Here is an 8,480-nt window from a genome sequence, read left to right on the forward strand (position 1 = left end):
GCTAAGAACGTTGCGTGTATTGCTTCGTGAAACACTCGGTAGTTCCCATACTGAGTCTAGTGTACTGCTTCATAATTCAAGATAGCTATTAGTCATATCGATCCGTGAGCCACTAATTCGTTTCATCTAGTAGAAACAAAGATGCATTTTTTGTTTTGTATAACTAGATTAGTTTTTACTTTGAATTTAAATTATTTTTAGCTTTGTTACCTTTTATGTGTAAAGTTGGGGTATTGTGGTGATTTATTGGATATCACGTTTTGGTGTAATTGATTGAATAAGAAAGTTTTTAAGACGTGGCTGCCTCATCGTTTCTTTTGTACAATAAAAGTTATGATGATTTGGTTGGTGGAAAAAAAACTTAATCTTAATCTGGGGAGTTAGAATGGCGAGGTAATAAAACACAAAAATGAATTAAATTCGTTTTATTGTGGAATGCACACAGAATGAAACAAAACTTTGATATAGAAATATTTGAGCAAATCATTTCAGTGTATGACCTTTATTAAAAGTGAAACAAGGTGAGAATGATGAAGTTTATTACAGATGTGACTGAGTGTTTGGGGCAGGAGTTTTGGTTTATTGCACACAATTTTAAGTTTTAACGAAGTAAACATTGTATGAGCGGAGGAGTTTTCCTTCAGTACTTTAACAAGAAAATTTCAAATGAAAAAACAACAATGTCTGCATAAAATAACCGACAGTTCTCTTCGGGTGCATAAAATAAAACAAATATCAATTAGGAATAATTAAAAATATTAACTAGTAACAACAAGAGCAACGAGAAATAAAACCATAATACAATAATTTATACAATATAATCACAAAGTTTAGATCGGGGCAAGATTGCGGAAAACTCGGGATCTCTCCTCCTTCGAAGTGAAATCCGTCGACGTGATGTACATAAATATCATTTACATTTTTTCCAATATTTCCCGTGTAATATCAGCGCCTTATTGCAATCCTTATGTTAAAATTATTTACACAATAAAAAAGTTGTTGACATTCGCGCTCTACAACAAACTTCAACATGTTAAGTACACTGAATTGAGTCCCATTAGCTACGTCATACAGATGGCTTGAGACTTAACCAATCCTTGTATAACAAAGTTCAAGTAACACTAGATTTTCTAACAATATTTGTACACTGCTTCGGTGGAAGTCCGACTGTCACGCGCTATTTTACAGAAAAAACGAGACTTGCAACCGATCACTCGTGGTTATCACTGTACAAGGAGAAGCTTCGTTGTCCGTAGGAAAACCTGACTTCATTCATCATACCCAGTGGCAGGAAACTGTTCTGGAGGAGGTAGGGATGTCCCACTGTTATCGATGTATGTTGAGGCGTCAAACCTGGAACAATTTTAGACTTAGATCAGACTTTGCCAAATTACTACAACGCTTCAATAAAGCTAAAATGTTCAACACCTTGCACATTTAATCGGTAAAAATTCTTATAACTAGAAATTACTCTATTTTTATCCTTGGAAGTTTTTGAACAATATAAATTACTAGATTATCGTTGTATAAAAACCCTGTACATTTCGATTTTTTATCGGGGCAGATGCGGGTGCCGGGCACCCATTGAAAATAATGTACTCTTGCTCAAGGTAAAAAAATAACTCTTTACACGAAAGTTATAATTTTTTATAGATTTTAAATGAGTTCAAAAAATTATTTAAAAAAGTCCACCACGTCACGATTATGTAATTAACAAAAATGAGTTATTTTACTTTGTTTTTTTTTCTACGTGTTTGGATCAGTTTTCTTTACATTTTCATCCCAAAAACTTTTGTGTAGATCTTTGAAAACCCTTTAGATCTCGATGAAAACGCTCGCCCTGTTCGTCACTCACGCTGTCTAAGTTTTTAGAAAATAAGTCCAAATGCAAAATGAAATGTATTTTAAGACCCATTTAAAGTAATTCAGCAACAATTTGAATCGTAAATAAATTTTAAATCGGAAAGCAGGAAAATTATTGTTCGTAACAAAAAACTGTGAGGTGATAAAAAAATTAACAATTATTTTTGTTTAATTAAAGGTAAATAGACATAAAAATAATAATTTGATTAAAGGTATATTTAACAAGTAATTATTTGTAAACTAATGTAATATTTGAAATTTCGAATTTATTCCCTTCATAACCACTTTAGTGTCAAAGATGTCTTAAATTTTCTATTTTTCTAGTTTCCTCTTCGAGAAAATGGATCAAATTCATCGTAATATATATGTATGTTATTCTATTTATTTCAAATTAATTCAAAATTAAGCTTTTCAGTGAAAAACTCGTTGGAAAAATATTTCAAAACGACAAAACATTCTACATAAACTTTTTATATACTATTTCAAAAAATTTAGAAAAAATAATTTTTTTTACAATTTCAGACAATTTTTGAAATGAAAAATTTCGAAAAATCTATTTTGAAGTTTCAAGTTTGTAGTTTCAAAATAGCGCACGAAAAAAATTGTACTTTTTCCTTATTTTTGGTCCACAGACTTGAGAAATTTTTATTAGTTAAGTCAATACATTTGTTAAGTCAATTTGCCTTTTTATGTTCTCTTTGTCCATTTGTTGCTAAGATATTTGATTTGATTAATGAAAAAAAAATCTTTTTGTCTTTGATCACCGATATCTTCGCAACCAATGACCGCACAGAGAATGTAAAGATGGTTTCAAAAACTGGAATAAAGTTTCTACAAGATGTTTTCACGATTTAAAAAAAATATTTGCAACACTGATTTAAAGAAAAGAGAAAGAAGTTAGATTTTTTGTTGTTGTAGTAAATCTACCGCATATTTACAAGTATTGATGGGGAGGTTAATGTGCCTAGGTTTTTTTACAGCCTAATAGATCTAAATTTTTGAATCGATCCATCAAATTGTTTTCTTGGAAGTTTTACAAAAGAATTAAAGGAATTAATTGTTTCTGAACATTGTGTAATTTTCATCAAAATGAGGAAAACAATTTTTACCTCTTTTTACAATTCTGCATGTTAAATAAAAAAAAATATTCGAAAGAATTTTTTTTTATTTTTGGAAATTCGTAAAAAATCAAGAACGTAAACTGACTAAAAAAACTTAAATATTAAAACAATAAAAAAATAATTGACATTAATTTCAAAAAGCGAGAGTTAATCTCAAAAATTAAAGAAATAAGAAGAACGCAAAAACTACTATCACAAAAAGTAAAATTTTTAAAGTTTTTTTCTTTAAAATAACGAAAACTAAAACTTACAAATTAATTTTGACAGTTTAGGAACTGAATTTATTACTAGAAACGCTTGAATTAAACCGAGGAATGCTACAAATAAGAAAAAAAGCACATTTTCAGCGAATAATTTTTTTCTTTTTGAAATTTATGTGTATTGTTTTTTTTATTTCTAGCCTGTTTAAAACTTGTGTATAATGATACCATTTTTTAGTTTATTGTTTTTGTCAATTCTTCTTTGTGCACTGTGATTTTTTATTTAATTTTTTCTTTAGTTTTTTTATAAGAAAAAAAATCTGGAGTTTCTTTCTTTCACTTTCCTTCCATGTTCTTGATTTTTTAACCAAATTCTTTTTCCAATTTTAAGTGTAGTTTACATTTTGATGGTTTCTTCATTTTAGTAGCTGTAGGTGCCAACAAAATAAAAAAATTGTTTTCTATTTTTGTTTCTTCTTTAATTCTTTTTTCTACACTGTTATATTTGTGCATATTTTCATTTATTCTAAGCACTTTTCCTTTTTTTGGATGCGTTGTTTTATGGATTATTTCAATTTTTTTATTTTGTTATATTGTGGTTTGAAATTTTTTCTATTTCAGAAACTAATTTTTGAAACCATTTGCATACCCTCAAACTAATTGCATTAATTAAAAATTGATACTCCCAAGCTGTATTCAGCACTTATTATTTATTATTATTTTTAATTGTTTCCGATTTTTTTTTAATTTAACAGTAATGTATTGCTTTTAAATACTCAACAACTTGAAGCATTTTGCAACTTTGAACATATACTATTTTTTTTACACTTTTTCTTGTATGTTATTTATTGTTTTTTTTCTTTTATACTATACAAAAAATTGTATGGGAAGAAGAAATCGTTTTGTCCCGTAATTGTTTTTCTTGTACACGAAAAGTCTTCGCCCATGGCCCAATCCACTACTTTATAACATTTCTAAACAAGGAAAAAAAAGTTTATTGCAAGAAACATGTGTGGTAAAGTGTATTAGTCATCGCGGAGTTGTTTAGATGAATAAACTGAGATAATTCGGTATCGCGGTCGCAAGCGCCCAGAGTGCCTATGTAAATTCATTAACGAAATTAATTTATTCGTCTGTTATTAGAGGGCAGCATAATGGCTTGGTGTTCATACTAGTCTAGGCTTGTGTGGAAAGCAACGCCTACCTAGATAGCGCGCAAAGTGAGTTGTGTACTCAGCACAAAGTAATCTAAATTAATGCGTAGTGATTCTAGTCAGTTTGTGCACGATATCGACACTTTTAGTACCTAATGGAAAGTAAACATCGTTGAGAATCCGAATTGAAATTGTTTCGGCCTTTGCCTCTTACCCATTCTTGCACTCCGAGCGGGTGGTAGGTATTATCTTTGCAATTGTTTCTACTTGACATTAACAACGCTGCGAAATTGCTAATGAATGTTTGTAGAAACAGAGATATATGTATAATTTTAGCGGAATTAGCTAATATTAACCCTTTGTGTCATATCAGCTTAATTTATAATTAATTTCCATTTTAACAAATTACATAGGACGACGTTTCTTAATGAAATGATAACAATACGAAAAACTTGATATAATTATATAAAAATATATTTCATTCAAGACTTGTACGTGCGTGTACAGATCGCGCCCCTCGTGACGCTAGAAATAATTAATTCAACAAAAATGCTTTCCCTGCTTCGGTAACGCTAATAACAGAAGTGTTAAAAACGCAAGGAAGCTCTTTGCCTATTAAAGAGAACGAACTGATGCTCCATAAATAAGTGTTATAATACAATATCAATTTTTGCACAAGACAACTTTTTATTTTTCAGAAACCGGTTCTGTTGTTTTCCGTTAATTGAAATTCGATGTGGTTCAATTTATAAATTACGATTAGGTAGTTGGAGGCATTTACATTAAGAGTGATCAATAATGTATGTTCAGAATGCATTAATTCATTTCCTAACATACAGGAAACAATTTCTTTCGTTGGGAACAAGATGAGAGGGAGGGTAGGAAGTCGGGCCAGGGAAGAGCGAGGGTTCAATCTCGCTAATGGGCAATGAGGGCCACTGACAACCTCACATGGGTTCATCAGGATTATATCAATAAAAACTTCCAATACCATTCACATCGGCGTCTTATTCAAGCTGCCAGTTATTTTCGAAAGTGCATGCTGTTTAGAAACCAAACTCCATTCAATCATTTCTATAAATACGCAAATTATTTTTATGCCTTCTATACCGGGTGGGGCATCGGTTACGCGCACTTGATAAATCGCGACTTCAAATTAATTAAAACTGGCGATATTTCATACAACTAACTAATTATTGATAGGGTATACTTTGAGAATTTTTCTAATTTTTTTTGATAATAAATGAGTCCGTAACAGTTTTGTGTGTTTTATGAATGCTTTCTGTTAATTTACCTATAAAGTTTTTACACTAAATGAATCTGTACCTGTCAGCGCATCAAACTTTGATATCACAATTTCAAATTTTGACTTGTTTTTTTTAAACACAAATCAGACCCGTGATTTCTGACAAAATGGTATAATTTGCCAACAAAAGAATCATTTACTGGTAGCCGACCGCTTTAAAAGGTCTTTTTGTTGTAAACCTTGGAATCTTACCCCAATTGCAGTTRCCCATTGTCACCTAAATTTASGATGSCACAAGTAGCAGGTCATAAATAAAAATGATTTTCAAAGTTAAGATGGAAAATTGCGTTTAATTCAAAATCTAATTGGTATTTRTTTTGTGATTTTGTAAACAATTGTAGGAAGTGAATCTGCGTAGGTCAGTATAAAAATTAGAATTAAACTTTTTGGAAGAAAATTACTTTTTATTTTTTTTGGCTTTGTTTGTAAATGAAAAATCATCAAAAAATTAGAGAATGTACCTTACTAATGCCCAGGTGAGTGTGAAAAAATTCAACAATTTTATTTAATTAGAAGTGGGGATTTCTTTTCTGCGCGTAACCGATGCCCCACCRTGTATACCGCATTTAAAAAATGTACTCAATTTTAAAAGAAGCGAAAGTGTTGTTTCATGCTACGTTGATTCCTAAACCTATGTTACAAGTTACGACGTCTTGTTCGACATCGCTCCTCCTCAGTTTACTTTTCGATAATTAATTAAATAATGTTGTGGCAATGACAAGTGACAAATTTTAATTTCACTACATTAATCTTTCAGCTCTTGATACTTATCTACAATTTCACACTTCGTAATTACCTCCATATTTCATATGCAGTCACTTTAAAGTTATGGGAAATTAATAATTCAGTAAGTAAAAATTCTTGATTTTGCAATGTAGTCGAATAATGTCGAAAATGTGTTTAGCGATATGCTGCATCAGCACACAGTCGAGCATTAATTAAACTTTTGGGTTTAGAAAAAGACAAAGGAACACATTAAAGGATCTCCTGTGCTCTCACCAAAAACTCATAACCATAATATTTAATCCCCTCGCCCTGGTAGTATTAAAATGCCCTCCTCTGTCCGAGACATATTGTTAATTGTTTTTATTGTGCGTACTCGAAGCCAGCTGCAAGAGCATTACGTATACATCAAAGTCAAAAACTTAATTTCCTATCCGTCTTGTGCAAGTTATTATTTTCTATATGTTGTGGTCATTTTCTATATATTTTGATTGATGACAGAAAACGGAGTCTAACGACAAGTTTAAACATGCGTTTACTAGTGAAGAAAACACTTTCAGGAAGATTTAATTTGACGGAGATTTTATTGTTGGAAATACAAATTTGGTAAAACCAAAACGAAAAAAATGTTCAGAGTGGGATCTCTGAAACTAAAAAGTTTAGAGAAAAACGTGTCCTGTCTCAAAAAAACGGACTTTTCGTATTTTCAATGYGTGTATAAACAAAAAATTAGTACGGATAACTTGCAGGACTTGAGAACAATTACGCAAAAAAACGATTACTTCTTTCCTATTTTTGATGAATTTAATGTATTTAAAATGTATTTAGAAAATTTAAAAACAATATAATTTTTTGTATAGTATAAAAGAAAAAATCAATAAATACTTAGCATATGCAATGAAAAGTGTAAAGAAAAAATACATGTTKAAAGTAGCAAAATGCTTCAAGTTCTCGAGTTTTGAAAAACAATACACTAGTGTTAAACTTGAAAAAAAAAATCGGAAACAATAAAAAAAATATTTTTTTTGAATTCGTGTATGAATTTCGTAAATACTAATTAATATTTGTAAATACGCGGTAGATTTACAACAAAAAATGTAACTTTTTTCTCTTTTCTTTAAATCAATGTTGCAAATGAATTTTTTTTTTCAAAAAATCGGAAAAACATCTTGTTGCTTGTATTCTAGTTTCTGAAACTATCTTTCTCTGTGCGGTCATTGGTTGCGGAGATATCGATGATCAAAGACAAAAAGATCCTTTTTCATTAAAAATATTTGARTTCAGCTAGTTTTTTTTGCGAATTTTTGCAATTTTAGAGTAATTTTGAACTTTTTGAAACATCTCTTAAAATGCCTCGGCGCCAATTTTAATTCATAAGTAAATATTGTTGTTAATTTTTTAAGATTTAAAAATGTAAAACTTTAAAAAAAAATAATTTTTCCATTATGTAACTTACAATTGAAGGAGTTAAAATAAAAAGGGTGTAAYTAACATTTAAACGTAATTAAAATAATCGATTTTAAAATTACAACAGGTATTAGCCTATTWTGAACAAAAGACACTTATCCTATAAATTGACAAAAAGCGACTTGTACCTTTTTTATTCTAACCCCTTTAATTTAGAATTTATTTTTTAATTTTGGTTCTATAAAAAAAAGAGTTTTTTTCTCTTCTATGGAGTTTATAAAAAATTGKTATATGACAATTTATTTGGCAAGTTGCCATTTTTTGTGCAGTATTTAGCTTTTGGTGTATAACGAAAAAATGTTATGCGCAACATTTTCAGAAAGTTAAGTTTTTCCARTCGTTTTTTACTCAAATACATGAATTCATAAAAAAGTGCGATTTTTTATTAGTTACACAAATACTGTTTGCTACTTTTTATATTAAAAGACACTTTAGGGTAAGAGGATGTAAAATGTAGGTACTGTATAAAAAATAATTTATTTTTTCTGCATTAAAAATAGACCCATTTTACGTCTCCCTGTTTGTTATACCAGGTGAATAAAAAGTATGGAACCAAACGTTTTTTGCTTAAACTATTTATTTTTTGAAAAAACTAATTGATGAGTGATAAAGTACTATTAAAATGTGATGATTTAACAAGAATAAA

The 8,480-nt window shown here is 29.7% G+C and overlaps 1 protein-coding gene across 5 annotated transcripts in view; it reads right to left on the reverse strand.

Moving 5' to 3' along the window:
* Positions 1–410: 410 nt before the first annotated feature.
* LOC123013396 (LIM domain transcription factor LMO4-B) overlaps positions 411–8,480 on the reverse strand; it is a 189,831-nt gene continuing 181,761 nt past the window's right edge. For all 5 annotated transcript variants that reach the window (XM_044411886.1, XM_044411890.1, XM_044411887.1 and 2 more), the window contains one exon: positions 411–1,353. The gene's annotated coding sequence lies outside the window, so the exon portion shown is untranslated. The remainder of the gene's footprint in view (positions 1,354–8,480) is intronic.

The sequence above is a fragment of the Tribolium madens genome, unplaced genomic scaffold (genome assembly GCF_015345945.1).
Source record: "Tribolium madens isolate multiple individuals breed KSU strain unplaced genomic scaffold, Tmad_KSU_1.1 Scaffold_96;HRSCAF=242;Tcas5.2_LG5, whole genome shotgun sequence".
Lineage (NCBI taxonomy): Eukaryota > Metazoa > Arthropoda > Insecta > Coleoptera > Tenebrionidae > Tribolium > Tribolium madens.